Raw genomic sequence first — 23417 nt, 5'->3', positions numbered from 1 at the left:
TATAGTCTATTTTAAACTTGAATGCTTGCTAAACAACTTAAGGTCCTACTGGTTGAAAGATACCAGAGCAAAGTGAAAGAAATAAGTGAAGTCACTGTATAAGATGTTCCTGCTTGTCATTGAAACTTGAGGAGACAGGCAATAATACTGCTACTTGCCTGGAAATGAAGTAGGCCAAGTTATCATCAAAGAGCTTCTATAATTAATGCTGTTTCTATAAGAGTTATCAGAGTCTGAGAAAGAGGGTGGATGGTGAGAATTCTGTAAGGTGGACATTAGCACGTAGGTGCATCTTTCCATGTGGGGCTCTGAGCTTCTTAAGCAGATCTGTCTTTATTCCTTAGCATTAAGCATATAAGTAACCCATTGCCATTGAATGGTAGTTGAATATATGAGAAAGCAAAGAGTCATATGCATTCAGTTCAACACATTTATCTCAGAACCTCCCAGATGCCAAGAATTATGCTAAGGCAGTGAACATTAAAAAAGTAAATACAACAATATTCATAATCTTGGTTTGGGGTTTAATTGCATGGGTATGAGAAGATGGCTGTGGTAGAATGATACTAGTAGAATAGAATTTTAAGGAAAAGCCCAGCTTTGCAAAGTTGATATCACTGAAGGAATGTTGAGCAGTTTGATGGTGAATTTGAACTACCTCCAACAATCAGTTTTTGCAGCTTCCCACAGATGTGGAATTTCCCTTGAAAATTGAAAATATCCCATGGCACCCCCTCGCTCAATACACTTGCTCCAGTGCTCCAGCCAGTCTTGTCACAAATTAGGTGGTTACGAGGGTGAGCATTGGATAAACCTTTCCTAGCTCAAATATTAAGTTGAGATGCTAACACTACTTACCTCGTACCAGCTACCATACAGGAAGTGCTCATAAAGGGTCAAGTAGAAGGTGCATTTTATAATGAGAGCAGAGGTCCTTGCCTTGGTGCTCTGTTTATCTTCTCAGATACATATAGTTTATAACTGAAGTTTTCTGTATTTGTGTAGCTTCCAGTTTGATTTTGAAATATAGAAATAATGAGATCAAGAGTTTTCTACTAATCTTAATTCTCAGAGAACTGTCCTGAGAAACCAACAAGTTTACTTTTTGGATGTCAAAGAGATGTTATCATTTAACTACTTATATGAAAATCTTTTATTGGATTTACAGATTGGTGAATATAATCCTAAAATGACTAGGAAAGGAATGATCCCCTTGGAGATTGCTGAGTTTATCAAAATAACTATAGGTAAATGTCTTAGAAAAGCCTGCCTATTAATTCTCCACTCTCCACCTTCCCCCAATCCAATTTCACTATACTTCTGGGGTGTGGTACACAGCACCAGACAGCCTTTCTATCACTTTTCACTCTGTTTACAGACTATTAAAACTTTAACCAGCAAGTGGCAGAGATATGGGGTAAAGAGGCTGGGAAAGTTAAGGAATGACAATTTTTTTCTTACCTTTGGACATGATCTAGGTGTAAAATCTTTTAATATTACTAAGCACTGATCCGTGTGTGTGTGTGTGTGTGTGTGTGTGTGTGTGTAAGAGAGAGAGAGAGAGAGAGAGAGAGAGAGAGAGAGAGAGATGACAGGTACAGACAGACAAGAAAGGAGAGAGATAAGAAGCATCAACTCATAATTGTGGCACCTTTGTTGTTCTTTGTAAGCACTGTTCTTTTAACGGAATTAGAATTTGCATTTATTGGTTAACTTTATTATGCAGACTATGATATTTTACATTAATTTTTAAAAAAGTTAAATGGCCAATTTGTAGCACACATGGAACTGTGATTCATGGAATTGAATTGTTCTTAACATTTGTTCTTGTCACCTGACATTTAACCACAATGCAGTTTGGCTGTTTCCTACATAGAATAAGAAAAGTTGTAGCAATTCAAATTTTCTTCTAAAATATTTCTGTTCTTTATTTAAAAAAAAAATACCAGAGAAAATGCTATGTATTCTTGTGTGTATGTGTGTGTGTACCTGCACATAGAAACTACTCAATATCATTTTTAAGGTACTACTTTTATTAAATGTCTCAACATTTTACTTGTATGAGTGATATTCATTTTAAGACAAGAAGAAACCCCATCCACTTAAAAGTGATCAGTTTTTACAAGTTTAATAATTTTCTTTAAGGCCAGATTAGATGTGAGAAAAAGGAACGATAACTTTTCTCACTACAGTTGCTGTATGATCTCAAAAACCACCTTGTTTTCTGCCCACTCCCTATCACACTTAATCCTTATGCCTTTTAAAATCTGACTACACCTTCTTCTATGACAACCCCCACCCCCAAAGTATCAGCTTCTTTGAAATAAAAAAGGCAAAGAAATGTAAAGACCTGAATCACTGTCAGAATAGTGATGGAGGTGGGATCTCTACCATCTAGAGTAGTAGCATGTTTGAAATCCTTTGTGAAACTTTTGGAACAGATTTAAACAATGAAATTATTGTTCCGTTCAAAGCAATTTTGTTTGCGAAATGCAGAGTGAAAATTTTATAACTAAAAGAATTAGTATTCAAACTCTTTATCAGGAAATTGACACCATCAAAGGATGACATTATTATAGGTCATTTGAGTGATAAGATCTACTGAAATAAAACATTGCTTGAATTTCTTAAAATCTGTGTGAAAATTTGAACATTTCTCATTATGTTGCCAAATAACATGAACAGAGAAGAGCACCCCTCAAAGACATTGAAAAGGTTATTTCTAGTAAAGCTTTACACTAAAAAATGTTGAAGACGTGCTTATTTAGAGGTTTTGCGAAGTTGAATTTAAACAAATTAACTGGAACATACATTTAAAGAACTCTGGTTTCCTATAACCTACCTCACCTGGTTAGCATGTATAGGAACTTTATGAGAATAAAAACAATATGGGGTTATTAACTCCAATTATTAACATTATTTTAGCTATCAGAAACTTGAGGTAAAAGTTAATTTATTCTAGAATACTTTACATCCCTGAACCTGTTTCCATAGATTATTTTCTGCAGCTAAATGGTTATTTGATACAATGTATAAAAATATGAGATTCCAGCTTGGTACCAGACACAGCTAATTGACAGTGGGGAACTTAAGTGTTCAAGGATGAGAGAACTTTGTCAAGAACCCTACATTCTGAAGAAAGCTATGTCTAAAACAAATATTGCACTCTAATCAAATAAAATTCAGAAGTTCAGAAATTAAAGTGCTCTTTTTTTGTGAGATTTTGCTGTCTTCTTTTCACTTTCTGAGTTTCTGCCTACCTTCTAGGAAGTACAAGGGTAATAGTTTCCTCTACATTTCTAAGCTCTATAAAAGCCAAGAGTTTGGCTGGCTGTAGTCTAGGAAGTGTGACTCAGTAAGTGCACTTTCTATTGCTTCCTGTTTGTTTGGAATGTGTATTCTGAAGTCCTCACATGTCACCTCCCAGGGCAGAGAGCCTGCTGTAGCAGACCCTCTGAGGTTGGCTTCTGTGGTTAATGAGGCCCTCCTGTCTCCTGCTCTTTCCCACCATGTCACTCACAAAGTCTATTCCTGGCAGCTTTCAGACCAAGGGCCATCCATAGAGAGAGTATGATGTGGCAAAATCACATTTCTGCTGTCACCGCTGCATCTTGGAATGAATATGAACATCTGGCAGGCATTTGGAGACGGATGTAAAGAGTGACATATAGTTGAAGGGGTATATATTGGGAGGAAGAGTCCCATTTCTTGGAAAATATAATGACAATTTATTGTCTGAATGTGTGTCTGTCAATTTTTGCTAATTCTCTAAGTTCCTGGTGGTGTTCCTTTCTTCCACATCTGCAGTTCCTCATGTTTATTTTAGAGATAGTGAAGTGCTTTATGTAAACATGCAGCAACTCAGGTATTCACTGCCATGAACTTCAAGTACCCTAAGAAAGCATGTGTCTGCTTAAGCTACTGCATGATCTTGTCTGTTTGATCTTGGCAGACATGAACCTGTCATCGTGGTTTGCACATAGAATGTTATCAAAAAATGCATGAGGAGTAAAGGTACAATCATTACAGTATTAATCTCACATGTACATTTATGGTCTCTTATTCTAATCTTCTGAATGATCTATTTATTATCTTTATTATTAGTTACCTTGGAGGTGTCTAAGGGCACTCTAATTGAGTTAATGTTGTATCTGGTTATATAATAGATAACATATAAGGAACCTAAAGGAATTTGAGAAAGGAGTGTCAGTGGGAAACTCTTGAACAACACTTTCTTCTTCAAAAGTTACAACTTTTGCCTGAACAGGGTGTGGCACAGTGGATAGAACATTGGACTGGGATGCGGAGGACCCAGGTTCGAGACCCCGAGGTCACCAGCTTGAGCATGGGCTTGTCTGGTTTGAGCAAGGCTCACCAGTTTAAGCCCAAGGTTGCTGACTCGAGTAAGGGGTCACTCGGTCTGCTGTAGCCTCCCAGTCAAGGCACATATGAGAAATCAATCAATGAACAACTAAGGAACCGCAACGAAAAATTGATGTTTCTCACCTCTCTCCCTTTCTGTCTATCTGTCCCTCTCTCTGACTCTCTCTGTCTCTGCCAGAAAAAAAAAAAAAGTTACAACTTTGGAAGAATACCATTATTACCACAAATACTCATAAATGTTAGGAAGTAGTTTTTTTTTTCTCTCTTTTCTATTTTTATTGATTTTAATTTATTGTAATTACATAGATTCAATTATCCCATCAGATACATCCTCCCACCCCTGTGTTCCCCTCAAGTACCCCCTTGCCTCCAGGATTTGCTTTCCTGCTCTCATAACACTGTGTTATGTATTTATAAGTTCACCAATCTCTTTCCCTTCTCTGACCCCATCTTCTTATCCCCTTTTACTCTGTCCACTTTCCCTCTGGTCCCTTTGATTCCACCTTTGCATCTATTCCATTCCTCAGTTCACATTGTTCATTGGATTTCTCAAGTGAGTGGGGTCATATGATATATTTTTTTTCTCTGCCTGGCTTATTTCACTTAGCATAATAGTTTCCAGGTCCATCCATGTTGCTGCAAAAGGTAAGATTGTCTTCTTTTTCATGGCCCCATAGTATTTCATAGTATATATGTAGTACTGCTTTTTAATCCACTCATCCACTGATGGACACTTGGGCTGTTTCAAGATCTTGGCTATTGTAAAGAATACTGCAATAAACTTGGGGGTGCATTTCTTATTTTGAATCAGTGATTTGGTACTCCTAGGATATATTCCTAAAAGTGGGATAGCTGGGTCAAAAGGCAGTTCCATTTTTAATTTTATGAGGAATCTCCATACTGTTTTCCACAGTGACTGCACCAGTCTACATTTCCACCAACAGTGCAGGAGGGTTCCCCTTTCTCCACATCCTCACCAGCACTTATAATATATTGTTTTGTTAATGAGCACCATTCTCACAGGTGTGAGGTGGTATCTCATTGTGGTTTTAATTTGCATTTCTCTAATGATTAATGATGTTGAATATTTTTTTTATCTGCCTATTGGCCATCTGTATGTCCTCTTTGGAGAAGTATCTATTTCTTTTGCCCATTTTATGATTGGATTATTTATATTCCTGGTGTTGAATTTTACAAGTTCTTTATACATTTTGGTTATTAACCCCTTATCAGAGATATTGTCAAATATGTTCTCCCATTGTGTGGTTTGTCTATTTATTTTGTTCATATTGTCTTTAGCTGTGCAAAAGATTTTTAGTTTGATATAGTTCCATTTGTTCATCCTGTCCTTTATTTCACTTGCCCATGACAATAAATCAGCAAAAATTTGGCTACAAGATATATCGGAGAGTTTACTGCCAATGTTTTCTTCCAAGATGTTTATGGTTTCAAGACTTACATTTAAGTCTTTTATCCATTTTGGGTTTAATTTTTGAATGGTGTAAGTTGGAGATCTAGCTTCATTTTCTTGCATGTACCTGTCCAATTTTTCCAACACAATTTGTTAAAGAAACTGTCTTTACTCAATTGTATACTCTTACATCCTTTTTCAAATATCAATTGTCCATAAAGGTGTGGGTTTATTTCTGGGTTCTCTGTTCTGTTCCATTGATCTGTATGCCTGTTCTTATGCCAGTACCAAGCTGTTTGAGTATAGTGGCCTTATAATATAACTTGATATCAGGAAGTGTGATACCACCCACTTTATTCTTCTTTTTCAAGATTGCTGAGGCTATTCGTGTTCTTTTTTGGTTCCATATAAATTTTTGGAATATTTGTTCTATATCTTTGAAGTATGTCCTTGGTAATAGGAATTGCATTGAATTTATAAATTGCTTTGGGTAATATAGACATTTTAATGATGTTTATTCTTCCTCTCAATAAACATGGTATATGCTTCACTTGTTTGTATCTTCCTTGATTTATTTTATCAAGGTTTTATATTTTTTCAAACACAAGTCTTTAACCTCCTAGGTTAAATATACTACTAGGAACTTTTGTTTTTTTGTTGCAATAGTAAAGGGGATTGTTTTCTTAAGTTCTCTTTCAGACAGTTCATTGTTGATGTATAAAAATGCCTCTGATTTCTGAATACTGATTTTATATACAGCCACTTTGCTGAATTAATTTATCAGGTCAAGTAGTTTTTGACTGCAGATTTAGGGTTTTCTATGTACAGTATCATATCATCAGCAAATAATGATAGTTTTACTTCTTCTTTTCCAATTTGGATGCCTTTTATTTCTTTTTCTTGTCTGATTGCTGTGGCTAGGACTTCTAGAACTATATTGAATAAGAGTGGTCAAAGGGGGCACCACTGCCTTTTTCCTGATCTGAAGGGGATTGCTTTAAACTTTTGCCCATTGAATATGATATTGGCTGTGGATCTGTCATATATGGCCTTAATCATGTTGAAGAATGGTTCCTGTATTCCCCCCTTTGCTGCGAGTTTTGATCATAAATGGGTGCAGATTTTATCAAATGCTTTTTCTGCATCTATTGATATTATCATGTGGTGTTTCTCCTTTTGTTTATGTGATGAATCACATTGATTGATTTGGGAAAATTGTACCAGCCTTGCCTCCCCAGAATAAATCTCACTTGATCATGATGTATGATTTTTTTCATGTATTGCTGGGTGCTGTTTGCTAATGATTTGTTGAGAATTTTAGCATCTAAATTTATCAGGGATATTGGCCTATAATTTTCTTTCTCGTGTTGTCTTTGCCTGGTCTTGGAATAAGAATTATGCTCACCTCATAAAGAGCTTGGGAGTCATCTCTCTTGAATTTTTTGAAATAGAGGGATAGAAGTTAGTTCTTCTTTGCATATATGGTAGAATTCTCCTGTGAAGCCATCTGGCCCAGGGCTTTTGTTTGTTGGGAGTTTTTTGATAATGATTTCTATCTCACTTGTAATCAATCTGTTTAAGTTTTCTGATTCTTCCAGATTGATTTTTGAAATATTATATGTTTTAAGGAATTTGCCCATTTCCCCTAGGTTGTCTAATTTTGGGGTGTGCAGTTCTTCATAATATTTTCTTACAAATCCTTGTATTTCTGCTGTTTCAGTTGTTACATCTCCACTCTCATTTCTAATTGTATTTATTTAAATCCTCCCTCTTTTTTTCTTGGTGAGTCTGGTTAAAGGTTCATCAATCTTGTTTACCTTTTCAAGAACCAGGTCTTGGTTTCATTGATCCTCTGTATTTTTTTTTAGCCTCTATGTCATTTATTTCTGCTCTGATCTTTATTATTTCCTTCCCTCTACTTCCTCTAGGTTTTACTTGCTGTTCTTTTTCTAGATCTTTTAGATACAGGGTTAAGTTGTTTATTTGAGCTTTTTCTTGCTTCTTAAGGTATGCTGGTAATGTTATGAACTACCTGAGTTGTTGTATGTTCATTTTAATTTGTTTCAAGGAAATTTTTTATTTCTTCCTTGATCTAATTCTTAACCCATTCGTTATTTAATAACATACTATTTAGTTTCTAAGTGTTTAATTGTTTTTCAGTTTTTCTATTGTATTTAATTTTTAGTTTCAGGCCATTGTTATCAGAGAAGATGCCTGATATTATCTCAATCTTTTTAAATTTATTGAGACTCACTTTCTGCCCTAACATGTTGTCTATCCTAGAGAATATACCATGAGCACTTGAAAAGAATATATATTCTGCTGCTTTAGGGTGAAAGGTTCTGAAGATATTTGTTAAATCCAGTTGATCGAGTGTGTCCTTTAAGGCTGCTGTTTCTTTGTTAATTTTCTTTTTTAAGGATCTATCCAGTGATGTTAATGAGGTATTGAAATCTCCTACTAATATATTATTTCTGTTGATCTAGCTCTTTATGTCCATCACAATCTGCTCTATGTATTTAGTTGCTGCTATATTAGGAGCATAGATATTTATAATGGTTATATCTTCCTGTTGGATTGGTTCCCTTTATCATTATGTAGTGAACCTCTTTATCCCTTACTATAGCCTTTATTTTAAAGTCTATTCTCTTTTATATAAGTATTGCTACCCCAGCATGTTTTTTCATTTCCATTTGCATGAAATATTTTTTTTTCATTTCTTTACATTTAGTATGTGTATCTTTTGTTTTGAGGTGGGTCTCTTCAGACACCATATGTACGGGTCCTGTTTTCTTATTCACACAGCTACTTTATGTGTTTTTTTTTTTCTTTTTTCTTTTTTTTTTTTGTATTTTTCTGAAGCTGGAAACGGGGAGAGACAGTCAGACAGACTCCCGCACGCACCCGACTGGGATCCACCCGGCACGCCCACCAGGGGCGACGCTCTGCCCACCAGGGGGCAATGCTCTGCCCCTCTGGGGCGTCGCTCTGCCGTGACCAGAGCCACTCTAGCGCCTGGGGCAGAGGCCAAGGAGCCATCCCCAGCGCCCGGGCCATCTTTGCTCCAATGGGGCCTTGGCTGCGAGAGGGGAAGAGAGAGACAGAGAAGAAGGAGGGGGGGGTGGAGAAGCAAATGGGCACTTCTCCTATATGCCCTGGCCGGAATCAATCCTGGGTCCCCCGCACGCCAGGCTGACACTCTACCGCTGAGCCAACCGGCCAGGGCCACTTTATGTGTTTTGATTGGGGCATTTAATCCATTTATATTTAAGGTTATTATTGATATGTAGTTGTTTACTGCCATTTTACTCTTTAAATCTACTGATTCTATCCTCTGCTTCATCCAGCCTTTTAATTCCTTCTAGTGTAGTCTTCATTTCTGATGTTGTGTTTCTCATTTCTGTCTGATTCTTTTTTATGATTTCAATGTGCTTTTTGATGCTTGCTATCTCTTTGTGTAGGTGCTCATTATGTCTATCTATTGTTGCTCTAAAATCCTTGCGCTTCCTAACAATCATTATTCTAAACTCTGCATCCTGTATTTTTGTTATTTCCATCGCATTCAGTTCTTTTTCTGGGTTTTTCTCTTGTTGATTCATTTGAATTGCATTTCTCCATCTTCCCATTTTGTCTCTGTATAGGCTGCTCCTTTGGATGTGTTGTTTTTGTAGCTAGCTGCATATAGGGTGGGTGTTTTCTGCCTCCACCTTTCAGTTGTGTTGTTTCTAGATCTTCTTAGTTGGCCTAAGCTGTTGTTTGTAATCTGCTGTGGGCTACTTGTCTGCTTCTACTGCTCTTTTTCCTATTTGTGTCAGTGGTTTCTATGCCTTTGCTGGGTCAGGTATGAGGAGCCTTTCCTTAATATACCACTCTAACTAAGTTGTTAGTTCCTAAACTGATGCTCTCTGTATCTGGCCACTTGATGTACCAGCCCTGGACCAACCTGGCTGGAACCTGGCACAGACAAGTGGAGGTCACTCCTTATGACTGGCCCTTAGTAACCTTCTTGGAGTTACAGGTAATCCAGTATTTGTGTCTGCCTGTGCTGGGCCCTGATGTCATTGTAAATATTAGCTGCACCCCTAGGCTGGCTTTTATCTACTCTTGGTCAGTGTATGTTGTCTCTCCATTCCCAAGTGTGGTCTTTTCTTTCCGCTGGCCTCCCGCTACTGCTGTCTCCTCAGGCACTCAGGCACTGCCATGTGCACAAACTTGTGGGCCACAGCTCGGGTTGCCCCGCTGGTGCGGGAGAGTTCTCGCTTTGCCAGGCTCTGCCCACCGCAGGCACACAGGCTGCATGTCTGTACTCCATCCCCCTCATGAGTACACGGGACACCTCTCTAGGCTCCGCCCCTTGCCACTGCTGCCCAGGCTGCTGGGCTCCACCCTCTGCTGCTGCATGGGCCAAATGCCATGGTCTCCATGGCAGCTGGGCACTCCCTTCCTTCAGGGGGTACTCAGCAGCTTGGGGGGGGTGTAGCCCAGACCTCAGCACTTAAAACCTGTGTCCCTGATGTACCCCTTGCTTCTAAGTGTATTTTTGCACCTATTGGAGTAGGTGAACCTCTGATGAGCAGGGTAATTGCTTCCCTTTGCTGGCTTGGTTCTCCTAGGAAAAATAGTCACTTTAATTATGTGGAATGACCAGGTAAAGGGGTCAGGGTGGCTGTCCCCCACAGTCTCTCCCTGCGTCCCTGAGACTACACTCTCTTCTCGCTACTCCAGTTGTCTGGGTTCTCCCCGCTCCCGGAGATCTGGGTAAGTGGCTGTGAAGGACGTTTTCTGCAGGGTCCCTTTAAGATGGAGCCTGGGTCAGACAGTTTTGTGTTCCTCTTGCAAACATTAACCCGGCTCTTCCTTCTCCTAAATACTGTCCGTTGGCCTCCTCTAGTTTCTGGGGCTCCAGGCTGGGTTTCTGCTCCTGGGGCTGAGGACCCAGAACTCTCCAGGCATCCAACCCCACCGTGAGAGACCCTCCGGGCCACCTCTCACTCCTTGGAGTGGTGCTTCCCTTTCCACATCCCCACCCTTCCCGCCAGCTCAGTGTGCTTTCTTTGGTGATGCTTGGTTATAGGTTCCTCTTAGTTTAGTCAAAATTGGTTTTTTAAGATGATTGTTCCTAAGTTAAGTTGTAATCCACTTTGGTTCTGGGAGGTAGGAGTTGTAATGTCTGCCTACTCTGTTGCCATTTTCCCTCTCAGGAAGTATTTAAGCTTAGAAAAGTTATATATTCTTGCCCTGGCCGGTTGGCTCAGCGGTAGAGCGTCGGCCTAGCGTGCGGAGGACCCGGGTTCGATTCCCGGCCAGGGCACACAGGAGAAGCGCCCATTTGCTTCTCCACCCCTCTGCCGCGCTTTCCTCTCTGTCTCTCTCTTCCCCTCCCGCAGCCAAGGCTCCATTGGAGCAAAGATAGCCCGGGCGCTGGGAATGGCTCTGTGGCCTCTGCCTCAGGCGCTAGAGTGGCTCTGGTCGCAACATGGCGACGCCCAGGATGGGCAGAGCATTGCCCCCTGGTGGGCAGAGCGTTGCCCCATGATGGGCGTGCCGGGTGGATCCCGGTCGGGCGCATGAGGGAGTCTGTCTGACTGTCTCTCCTGGTTTCCAGCTTCAGAAAAATGAAAAAAAAAAAAAAAAAAAAAAAAAGAAAAGTTATATATTCTTGATATATGGAGGCATTGGAATAGTAAGGGTTAGAGCTAATGTATCAGGGTAGCTGGCATATATAATTTCAGAATGTAAGAAGTTCAGCTATTGCAGGCCCTAATGGTTTCTGTTATATCTGCTCTGCTGTTCTAACACTAAAACAGCCTTTGACAATGCACAAATAAATGGTTGGGAATTTTATTCCAATAAAGCTTTATTTATTTATTTATTTATAATTTTTAACTTATTATTTTTTATTATTTATTCATTTTAGAGAGGAGAGAGTATGAGAGAGAGAGAGAGAGCTGGAAATAGAGAGAGAGAGGGAGAAAGAAAGGGGGGAGGAATAGGAAGCATCTACTCTCATATGTGCCTTGACCAGAGAAGTGCAGGGCTTTGAACCAGCAACCTCAGCATTTCAGGTCGACATGTTATCTACTGTGCCACCACAGGTCAGGCAAAAACATATTTATGGGGAATTAAATTTGAATTTTATAAAACTTTCACATAACACAAAATATCATTATTCTGATTTTTAAAATTTATTTTTGCCAACCATTTGCTCACAGATCTTGGAAATATATACTAGTGGTAGGCCATATTTGACTCAGAGGTCATGGTTTATAACTCCTGTCCTAGAGCCAAAAACAAAATACATAAATAAATAGTAATCCAAGCAGAACAAATGTTTAATTGTCTAAAGTCCTTTTGGGCCATTCAGAGTTATCAGTTTGTTATGGTAAGTATTCAGGGCCTCATGTTAAGAGAGAAAAGGAACTACATTTCAGTATAGCTCAATACTTCCACAATCTTATTATCTAGTAATATGTTAGAAAGAAATTTAGGTTCAGGCTTAAATCAGCCACACATTTCATATGTTCTGATCCTGTGTGCTTGGAAATATTGGATGAAGTTTGAATGAAAGATTTACTCTTTCTACAGCAGGATTCTTCAACATTCAGGTGCTCTCCCTATCCCTTAACTTTTTATTCCTAATCTTATCTATCTTTGTTCATCTCTCTAGTTTTCTCTCTGAGAGGGGTCCGTATTAAGGTGGAGAAAGGAATTGAATTGTTGAGGACACTTTCAGTTCTATAACAAGACTAGAACTGGTTTGAATTAGTAAGTAAGGTAGGCTCTTATATATACCTCCATGAACCCCACTTTCTCCCTACAGGCACTCACGTGCACACACACACATACACATGGATAATTTTGGTTTATAGCTGTCTCATTAAGAAGTACCCTTTGATTTTTACTTATTTTTTAAATTAATTTTTAAAATTTCTTGTGTTAACATGGATTCAAGTGTCCCACTCAATATAATACCCTCACCCCCAACCATGTGCCCCTCATTATACACCCATGTCCCCTCTTCACCTAACTCCCACACCCCTTCCTTCTGGGATTTTTGTCCTGTATCTGTGTGTTATGTATCTATAATATCACTAATCCCTTTGTCTTCTCTGACCCTGTTCTCTTATCGCCCTTCCCTCTGACAGCTCTCCCTCTGCTCCCCATGGCCCCATCTCTGCCTCTAATCTGTTCCTCAGTTCACCTTGTTTGTATAAGTGAGATTGTATGATATTTTACTTTCCTGGCCTGGCTTATTTCACCTAATCTCCAGGTCCATCCATACCATCGCAAAAGGTAAGATTTCCTTTTTTTGACAGCCACATAGTATTCCACTGTGTATATATATTATAATATTTTTTTCACTTATCTACTGATGGACACTTGGGTTCTTTCCACATTTTGGCTATTATAAAAAGTACTGTAATAAACATGGGGGTATATATCTTCTTTTGGATCCGTGTTTTGTAATTCTTTTTTTTTTTTTTTTTTTTTTTTTTTTTTTTTCTGAAGTGGGAAACGGGGAGGCAGTCAGACTCCCGCATGCACCCGACCAGGATCCACCGACATTCCCACCAGGGGGCGATGCTCTGCTGCAACCAGAGCCACTCTAGCACCTGAGGCAGAGGCCACAGAGCCATCCTCAGCACCCGGGCCAGCTTTTGCTGCAATGGAGCCTTGGCTGCGGGAGGGGAAGAGAGAGACAGAGAGGAAGGAGAGGGGGAGGGTGGAGAAGCAGATGGGCACTTCTCCTGTGTGCCCTAGCCGGGAATCGAACCCAGGACTCCTTCACGCCAGGCTGACGCTCTACCACTGAGCCATCTGACCAGGGCCCGTGTTTTGTATTTCTTAGGATATATTCCTCAAAGTGGGATAGCTGGGTAAAAGACTGTTTTCCATTTTTAATTTTTTGAGGAAACACCATACTGTTTCCACACAGGCTGCACAAGTCTGCCTTCCACCAGCAGTGCAGGAGGGTTCCCTTTATTCCACACCCTTGCCGGCACTTGTGTGTTGATTTGTTAATGAGCACCATTCTAACAGGTGTGAGGTGTTATCTTATTGTGGTTTTGATTTGCATTTCTCTGATAATTAGTGACCTTGAACATCTTTTCAAATGTGTGTTGGCCATCTATATGTCCTCTTTGGAGTACTGTCTATTCAGTTCCTTTGCCCATTTTTTAAATTGGATTTTTTACCTTCCTTGTATTGATTTTAGAAGTTCTTTATAACTTTTGGTTATTAACTTATCAGACGTATTGACAAATATGTTCTCCTATTGTGTGAATTGTCTTTTTCTTTTATTAATGGTGTCTTTTGTTGCACAAAAGATTTTCAGTTTGATATAGTTACATTTGCTTATTTTGTCCTTTATTTCACTTGCCTGTGGAGATATATAGGCAAAAATATTGCTACTAGAGATATCAGAGATTTACTGCCTTTGTTTTCTTCCAAGATGTTTATCGTTTCAAAACTTATATTTAAGTCTTTTATCTATTTTGAGTTTACTTTTGTGGATGATATAAGTTGGTGGTCCAGTTTTATTTTTTTGCGTGTACCTGTCCAATTTTCCCAATTTCCTTTGTTGAAGAGACTGTCTTTACTCCATTTTATACTCTTACCTCCTTTGTCAAATATCAATTGATCGTAAAGTTGTAGGTTTATTTATGGGTTCTCTGTTTTGTTTAAATGATCAGTATGCCTGTTCTTATGCCAGTACCAAGCTGTTTTGAGTACAATGGCCTTGTATTATAACTTGATATCAGGAAGTGTCATCCCTCCCACTTTATTATTCATTTTCAATATTTCTGAGACTATTTTGGTTCTTCTCTGGTTCCATATAAGTTTTTGGAATATTTGTTCTATATCTATGAGGTATGCCATTTGTATTTTAATAGGAACTGCATTGAATCTATACATTACTTAGGGTAGCATAGATATTTTAATGTTGATTATTCATCCTATCCATGAACATGGTATATGTTTCCATTTATTTGTATCTTCCTTAATTTCTTTTAATGTCTTATAAATATCTGAGTAGAAGTCTTTTACCTCCTTGGTCAAATGTATTTCTAGGAACTTTATGTTTTGTTATTGTAATGGTGAAGAGGATTGTTACCTTATTTTTCTTTCTAACAGTTTATTGTTGGAGTTTAAAAATGCCACTAATTTCTGAATATTAATTTTATATCCTGATACCTAGCCAGATTCATTTATCAGACCTAATGGTTTTTTGACAGATTTTCGATGTACAGTTCATGTTATCAGCAAATAATGACAGTTTTACTTCTTTTCCAATTTGGATTCCTATATTTCTCCTTCTTGTCTGATTGTTGTTTTTAATATTTGCAGATCTATATTGAATAAGAGTGGTGAAAGGGGCATTTCTGTCTTGTTCCTGATCTTATGGAAATTTCTTTTAGTTTTTGCCCATTTAATATGATGTTGGCTGTAGGTTTATCACATATGGCCTTTATTATGTTGAGGTATATTCCCTGTATTTCCACTTTGCTGAGAGTTTTGATCATAAATGGGTGCTGAATTTTATCCATGCTTTTTCTGCCTCTATTGATATGATCATGCAATTTTTATCCTTTATTTTGTTTATGTGATGAGTCACATTTATTGATTTTCAATTATTGTACCAGCCTTGCCTCCTTACAATAAATCCCATTTGATCATGATGCAGGGTCTTTTTAATGGTTTGCTGGATCTGATTTGCTAATGTTTCGTTGAGATTTTTAGCATCTATGTTCACCAGTGATAGTGGCTTGTGGTGTTTTATTTTCTTTCTAGTTATCACCTGGTTTTGGAATGAGGATAATGCTTGTTTCAAAATGAGCATGGAAGTCTTCCTTCCTATTGAATGTTTTGGAATAGCTTGAGGAGAATAGGTGTCAGTTCTTCTTTCAATGTTTGGTAAAATTCACCGTTGAAGCCATTCGGTCCAGAACTTTTGTTTGCTGGGAGTTTTTTGATAACTATTTCAATTTCATTTGGTGTAATTGCTTTGTTTAGGTTTTCTGATTCTTCCTGATTGAGTTTTGGATGAATGTATCTTTTGAGAATATATCCATTTTGCATAGGTTGTCCAAATTTTTGGTATATAAATATTCATAGTATTTTCTTACAATCCTTTGTATTTCTGTGGTGTCAGTTGTTACTTCTTCAGTCTCATTTCTAATTTTATTTATTTGAATCCTCTCTCTCTCTCTTTTTTTTTTTTTTACAGAGACAGAGAGAGAGTCAGAGATGGGGATAGATAGGGACATACAAACAGAAACAGAGAGAGATGAGAAGTATCAATTATCAGTTTTTCGGTGCAACACCTTAGTTCATTGATTGCTTTCTCATATGTGCCTTGACTGTGGGCCTTCAGCAGACCGACTAACCCCTTGCTTGAGCCAGCCACCTTGGGTCTAAGCTGGTGAGCTTTGCTCAAACCAGATGAGCCTGTGCTCCAGCTGGCGACCTTGGTGTCTCAAACCTGGGTCTTCTGCATCACAGTCCAATGCTCTATCCACTCCACCACTGCCTGGTCAGGCTCTCTTTTTTTTTCTTAATGAGTTTGGTAAACGTTTTTACAATCTTGTTTGCTTTTTCACAGAAGCAGCTCTTGGTTTCAGTGATCTTTTGTGTTTCTTTTCGCCTCTATGTCATTTATTTCAACTCTGATGTTTATTATTTCCTTCCTTCTACTTCCTCAGGGCTTCATATTTTGTTCTTTTTCTAGTTCTTTTAGGTACAGGGTTAGGTTGTTTATTTGAGCTTTCTCTTCATAAGGTATGCTGTAATGCTATGAACTTCCCTCTCAAAACTGCTTTTGCTGTATCCCATAGACTTGGGTTGTTGTATGTTCATTTTCATTTGTTTCAAGGAAATTTTTTTATTTTTTCCTTGATCTCATTGTTAACCCATTTAGTATTTAATAACATACTATGTATTCTCCAAGGGTTTGAATATTTTTCAGTTTTTCTATTGAAGTTGATTTCTAGTTTCATGATATTTTGATCAGAGAAGATGCTTGATATAATTTTAGTCTTCTTAAATTTATTGGAACTTGTTTTGTGTCCTAACATGTGGCCTATCCTAGAAAATGTACCATGAGCACTTGGAAAGAATGTATATTTTGCTGCTTTAGGGTGAAGGTTCTGAAGATGTCAATTAAATCCAGATGATCTACTATGTCATTTAAGGCCACTATTTGTTTTTTAATTTTCTGTCTGGAGGATCTCTCCACTGATATTAGTGGGGTATGTAAACCCTTATTATAATAGTATTGCTATTGATCTTACCCTTTATGTCCATTAAAATCTGCTTTATTTATTTAGGTGCTCCTATATTAGGCACATAAATATTTACTATGGTTATATCCTCCTTTTGGATTGCTCCTTTTATCATTATGTAATGTCCTTCTTTGTCCCTTACTATAGCCTTTGTTTTAAAGGCTATTTTTTCAAATATAACTATTACTACCCCAACTTTTTTTTTTTTTCATTTTAATTTACATGAGATACTTTTTCTCTCTCATTCCTTCACTTTCAGTCTGTGGGTATTTTTTATTCTGAGGTGGGTTTCTTGTTGACAGCATATATATGGGTCCTATTTTCTTATTCATGCAGCAACTGTATGTCTTTTGATTAGAACATTTAATGCATTTACATTTAAGGTTATTATTGATTTGTATCTGTTTGTTTTCATTTTATTATTTAAATCTACTGTCTTCTTTCTCTAGATTATTTTTACTTTGCTCTTTTTTTAGCAGGCTTTTTAACATTTCTTGCAGTACTGGTTTGGTTGTATTGAATTCTTTGATTTTTTTTTTTGTTGTTGTTGTTAATTTTTATCTGGAAAGCTTTTTATTTCTCTTTCAATTTTGAAGGATAGCTTTGCTGGATAAAGTAGTCTTGGTTGTAGGTTTGTTTGTTTTTTTTCATCATGTTGAATATTTTTTGTCAACCTCTTCTGGTCTGAGGTATTTCTGTTGAGAAGTCAGATGTCATCCATATGGGAGCTCTTCTGTAGGTAATATACTGCTTTTCTCTTGCAGCCTTTAGTGTTCTTTCTTTGTCTCTTATTTTGGCATTTAATTATGATATTTCTTGTTGTAAACCTATTTCATCTTTAATGGGACTCTCTGTGCTACTTGTACTTATGTGACTTTTTCCTTCATTAATTTAGGGAAATTTGCAGCTATGATTTCTTCAAACAGGTTCTCAATCCCTTGTTCAAACACTTCTCCTTCAGAAACCCTTAAGAAAATGATGTCTCTCTTCATGTTTTGGCAGAGGTCTCTTAGACATTTCTCTGTCATTTTGAGCCTCTTTTCTCTTTGTTGCTCTGCTTATGTGCTTAAGTTTATCTTGTCCTTTAAATTGCTGATTTAGTTCTCTGCTTTATTCAGTCTGCTGTTGATTTCTTCTAGTGCAGTCTTCATTATTGATATTGTACTTGCCATTTCTGACTCGTTCTTTTTTATGATTTCAATGTTGTTTTTGTTACTTACTATCTTTTTGTTTAAGTTCTCATTGTGACAAACCATTATTACTCTTCAACCCTTGAGCATCTTAAAAATCATTATTCTAAACTCTGTGTCTAGTAGTTTGGTTACTTCCATTTCATTTAGTTCTTTTCCTGGGTATTTCTTTTGTTGATTCATTTGGGTCTTATTTCTTTGTGTGCCCATTTTATCGGTGTTTTAGATAGTACTGTCTGACTTTGAAATATTTTGTGATGTCTTTATGAGGTAGATGGGCTCAGTGGTATGAGTTTCTTGCTCTAGGAATAGTATTTACCCTCCTATTGTATGTGAGTCTTGAATACAGTGGGTCCTGTCTTTGGTGCAGTTATCCCTTCAGGCTGGCTGGCTCTAAGGGTCAACCTTGATCATGTGTATTAGATGCTGTGCAGTGTCTGTCCTGTTGGGTGTATTTATTCTCCTCAGTGTCTGGTGCCTGCTTGATTCCTCCTTTGTGCATGCTCCTTATGAAGCTAGCTGAGTCTAGAGTTTGTACTCTTTGCCACCTACTACCAGTTGCGTTGGTTCTAGATCTTCTTGGGTTAGCATCAGTTGTTTTTTGTAAACTGCTGTGGGCTACCTGTCTGTAGCTACAGCTCTGTTCACTGTTTTTATCTGCATTGTCTCTGCCTCAGTAGTCTGGGAGGGGCAATCCTGTGTATAAGGATCAGCTTCCTCCTGCTTAGAGATGACAGCATCTGTGTAAAAGCCCCAAGTTCTGTGATATTTGCCTCCACTTTTTGTTTCTCCACCTCCTCTTACAGCTGCCTAGTCATCCCTCAGGGTCTTCTGTAGTAAGATTCTAGTGTGGGCTCAGACTGGCCTGTCTCAACCAACCCTTCTACAGGTTGCAAGTTTGGTGGGTTTGGGCAGCTTAGGTTAGGAATACAATGTTAGTGGGACCCCCTACTGCAGGGGTCTCTTGGTTAGGATATAATTACAGGGAAAGTAGCCCCTACTCTGGAGCCCAATCCTTCAGCCACTACTAGTACTCAAATTTTATTTCTTCCCAACTAGGTGAGTAGCAGGTTCAGATCGAGTGGGGTTGTCAGTCCCCTCTGCAGAAGTTTTTTCAGTTGGTGAGATCCTGGTCTTAGGGAGGGAATCTGAAAGAGTCCTCTCCAGTGGCTGACTGGCCCCCCACTCAGAAAGTGGCTAAGCCCCTAGATCAGACCCAGCAATAGGCTCAGATGGACCCACACTTTAAATGTCCATGTTCCAAACCTCTTTCCCTTCTCAATGTGAAATCTAGCCCGGCAGGTCAGGATGTCCAACATCTAAGCTGGTTGACTGTTAAGCTCCACTCTGTCCATTGCACATGAGCTGTTGTGTGGTTGCTGATTACAGAGAGTGGAACTCGCCTCAGCTGGGCCAGGTGTGATGAGCTTTTCCTTAGGACACCGCCAGCAAGGGTTGTTAGATACTGATCCAATGCTCTCTGTAGCTGGCCACTGGATGTACCAACCATGGGCCTCCCTGTAGGGAACTAGGCACTGACCTTTGGGGAACACTACCTATGACTGGCCCTTTGCAACCTACTTGGAGCACAAGCAACCCAGATTTTTTGGCTACATTTTCTGGGCCCAGGTGCACATGGAAATACCAAGTAGAACCCTTAGACTGGCTTTTACCCATATAGGGCCTGGGGGAAGGTCCATAAAAGGCCTACGTTCCCTGAAAGCTGCCTCTTCCAGCTTCTGTCTTCTGGTTGCTTGTTGGGCTTGACCACTGAAATAAATCGTCTGGTAGAGCCTTGGGTCTTTCAGGGATTAGAAAGGGTAGTGGATATGGCTAGGTCCTTAGGCCAAAGTGTCAGTCTGTCCAGACTTTTTTCACAGACCTCTGTAGGGTAAGGCCACCCTGAGTCTGGTGGGTGTGGCTTCTGAGACCCAGAGATGTGCTCTGCCTGCAGACCAGACAGTTTCTACTTATTCTCCTGTGCTGTGGAATCACCAGTCATAGACTCAAGAGCATATAGGGAAAGCTCCAGCCTTAATACCATGAAACCGAGTCATTGATGTGCTGGATGCTTCCTGGCTTCTCAGAACACCCCAGTCTTTATAGGGTAGGGCAGGAGAAATTCCCAAGGGCGGTGCAGTTGCTTTGCCCCAGGCTGATGTCGCATCAAGGGGACTATAGTATTGGAGAATGACTAGCACAGAGGTTCCAGTGTCCATCCCCCACAGGTTTTCTCCCCTGTCACCAACTTCTCACTCTCCTCATGCAACTCTAATTCTCTCAGCCCTCCCTCCCTCTGCTGGAGCCCCCTGTAAGTTGCTGTGAATGAGATTTTTTGCACTCCTTTAAGATGGAGGCTACATTTCTTAGAGATCTGTGTCTTTCGTGCAGACAGAAATCTTGGCTGTTTTTATCTCCAAATGCTAAGTAGGTGCCTAGTTTAGACTCTGGGGCTCTGGGCTTGGATGCAGGCTTGGAGCTCAGGACCCTGCCCTCTCAGGGTGACCCTCCCCACAGTGAGAGTCCCTCCAGACCCTCAGCCGCTGCTCACTCCTGGAAGCTGGGCAGCCCTTTCCACGTCTCTGCCCTTCCTACCAATCTCAGTGTGGCTTCTTCTGTGATTCTTGATTATAGACTTCTCTTTGTTTAGTCCAAAGTTGGTTTTTCAGGTTGATTATTCTTAAATTAAGTTGTAATCCAGTTTGGTCTTGGAAGGTGTTAGTTGGAACATCAGCCTTCTCCATCATCATCTTGGAATCCTCTATTTTCATTATCATAGCATAAAATACTGATTTTCTTTCCTGATTAGAGATTATGCCTCCAGTCCAATTTAATTTTATTAACATAGCTCCATCAGGTTTTTTCCACAGATATCCCAAATATAACTGATTCCCTCATGTCATAAAATCTTGATTTTTTTTTTTTTTTGGTCAGTTTTTTTCCCCCAAAGCCCCATGTATTTTGTTGTAAATTCAATGTAATGATTCCGAAGAATAATGCACCGCTGATGTAGTAAAACTTGGGAAATGGATATTTTATTTTTGCATAAACAGAATAGGAAATGGAGCAGGCAGAGGTAAGAACTAGAATGGGGATTTACAGAAGCAGTTTATAAGCCAGACAGGAAAAGGAACACTCTGCATTGCTGTTGGTACTAAATATTCATTCATTCTGGATGCACTTTTGTCCATATTGGTTAGACTGATATTTTATAAAAAGAAAATTGGTGATTTGTTAACCAACATTTTTGATAAAGCCTTCCTTATTTCTTAAACTTTAGAACCATGCTTCTTAATGGCATGTAAGTATCAGAATCACCTGGAAAAAAATTTTCAAAATTTATGTTGTTCTATTCATCCCCATTTTGGTAAATCAGTAACTTCAAATCAGAATCTATCAGGAATACATCTGTAGTTGAACCATCTGAGTTGTGACTCACTGCAGTAAACAAGAACGCACCGTATGGAACCATGGGCCTTCTCAATAGGAACTACTTCAAATGAGTCTATTACAGGGTTTAGGGGTTGGGGGGAGGGTTCTAAGACACAGGGTTTCAAATTACATTGGATGCTGTCAGAAAGCAGAAGTAATTCTATAATAAACTATCTCAATAAATTGGATCGACTAGGAGAGAGACCAGTGTGAAGATCAATGTATAAATGGTAAAGAAGTACCAGACATTTATTTTGTCTAAGACAGGAAATATTTGGCGTTGTTTGTATGGCATAGTGACCTTTTTTTTTTCTTTTGTCGGTGCTTAGATACAGTTGTGAAATGGCTTTGTTTTGTTGCGTTTTTTCATGGCCTTAGACTAATCTTGTGTGAGGTTGGATTTCTGTGATTGTTTAGATGGAATAGACAAGTATGACCTAGCAGTGACAGCCTGTCTGGCTTCCTAAGGTCAAGGGAAGTTTGTTTTTCTTTTTTTAATATCTATCTTTTGGTCTCCTCTCTAGCACAACTGTAGTGAGGCTATATATATATTTTTAATGGCATATACCCAGTTTTTATTACAAAATATTTTAAATGTACAGAAAAAGTCAAGTTAATAATATAATAATCATCACATATTCATCAAGCAACTTAAGAAATAAAAGATTATATTAAAAGTATTTGAGTATTTCACTTTAATCCACCTAGGAGGGAACTGTTATCTTGAGTTTGATATTTAACACTCTCATGTACAATATATTTTCATTTACTATATATTTGCATTTTATTTTTAAAAATATACATATGATATTTATGGTCTCCTTCTCCTCCAAGAGTTATGCAAGATCTAACTTTAATATACACTGTGATCATTTTTTTTTAATTCTAGGGCCATTTTAAGTAGGCGCTAAAGCATCCAACTACCTGAGGAATCATTTAACACCCTACACATTACACAGGTTCACAGGACATATATTACATAAGTATTGCTCAACATTGTTAATGTATTTAATCACTGTATCAAATACATGTGGTTTTCAAATGACCTACAGTGACTCTGATCTCAGGGGCACTTTGCTGGTTTTACTTAGCAAGATGTTGGGTGGATTTTTCTTCTTTTTCCACAGGCTCTGCTAAACATTTTTGACACTAAAGGAAATGCATCAATTAGAAGCTGACCTTTTCATTTCAGACCATTTTAATTTCATGAAGCCAAGGTTTGGCTCGTACTTGCAAATGGTACTGAAGAAAGCAATATTGTCAAAACAAGTGACCTGGTATATCCAGAAATTAATCTGCTGAATTGAGTATGAGACCATTTTACTTTATATTTCTCTATAACATAAGCATGAATTAAACTCATCAGTTGCTTTCCTCCTTGTAGGCAAACATTTTCTCTCTGACAAGAAGTGTCAGCTGAGGGAATGTGTGGCACGTGGGACCTGCCATAAAAACACACTCACTTTTACACAGAGAAAAGTTGATGCGTTGTGACAGATGGACAGGCAAAGAGAGAGCAAAGGAATGATTTCCATCTTTTCTTGCCCTTGGTGTCTAAGACTACGGTGATAGGACTATCTTTTGCCTTAGTTGAGGTTTCCAAAGCTGCTGTATTACACGTCACCTGCTGTTGCTTGGTACATTTCAAATAAAAGCTTGGTGTGGTCTTCTGAGGTCTCATATATCTTTATTTACATGATGGGGACAGGAACTAAATAT

At 38.6% G+C, this 23417-nt stretch overlaps 1 protein-coding gene across 1 annotated transcript in view; it reads left to right on the top strand.

Annotated features, from left to right (window-relative positions):
• The window catches only part of GPC6 (glypican 6), a 1355246-nt gene that overhangs the window by 333998 nt on the left and 997831 nt on the right, over positions 1-23417 (top strand). The gene's annotated exons all lie outside the window — the stretch shown is intronic.

This window comes from Saccopteryx leptura, chromosome 4, assembly GCF_036850995.1.
Source record: "Saccopteryx leptura isolate mSacLep1 chromosome 4, mSacLep1_pri_phased_curated, whole genome shotgun sequence".
NCBI classification, from domain to species: domain Eukaryota; kingdom Metazoa; phylum Chordata; class Mammalia; order Chiroptera; family Emballonuridae; genus Saccopteryx; species Saccopteryx leptura.
The sequence above is the reverse complement of the archived record's forward strand: the minus strand, read 5'-3'. Positions and strand labels throughout refer to the sequence as shown.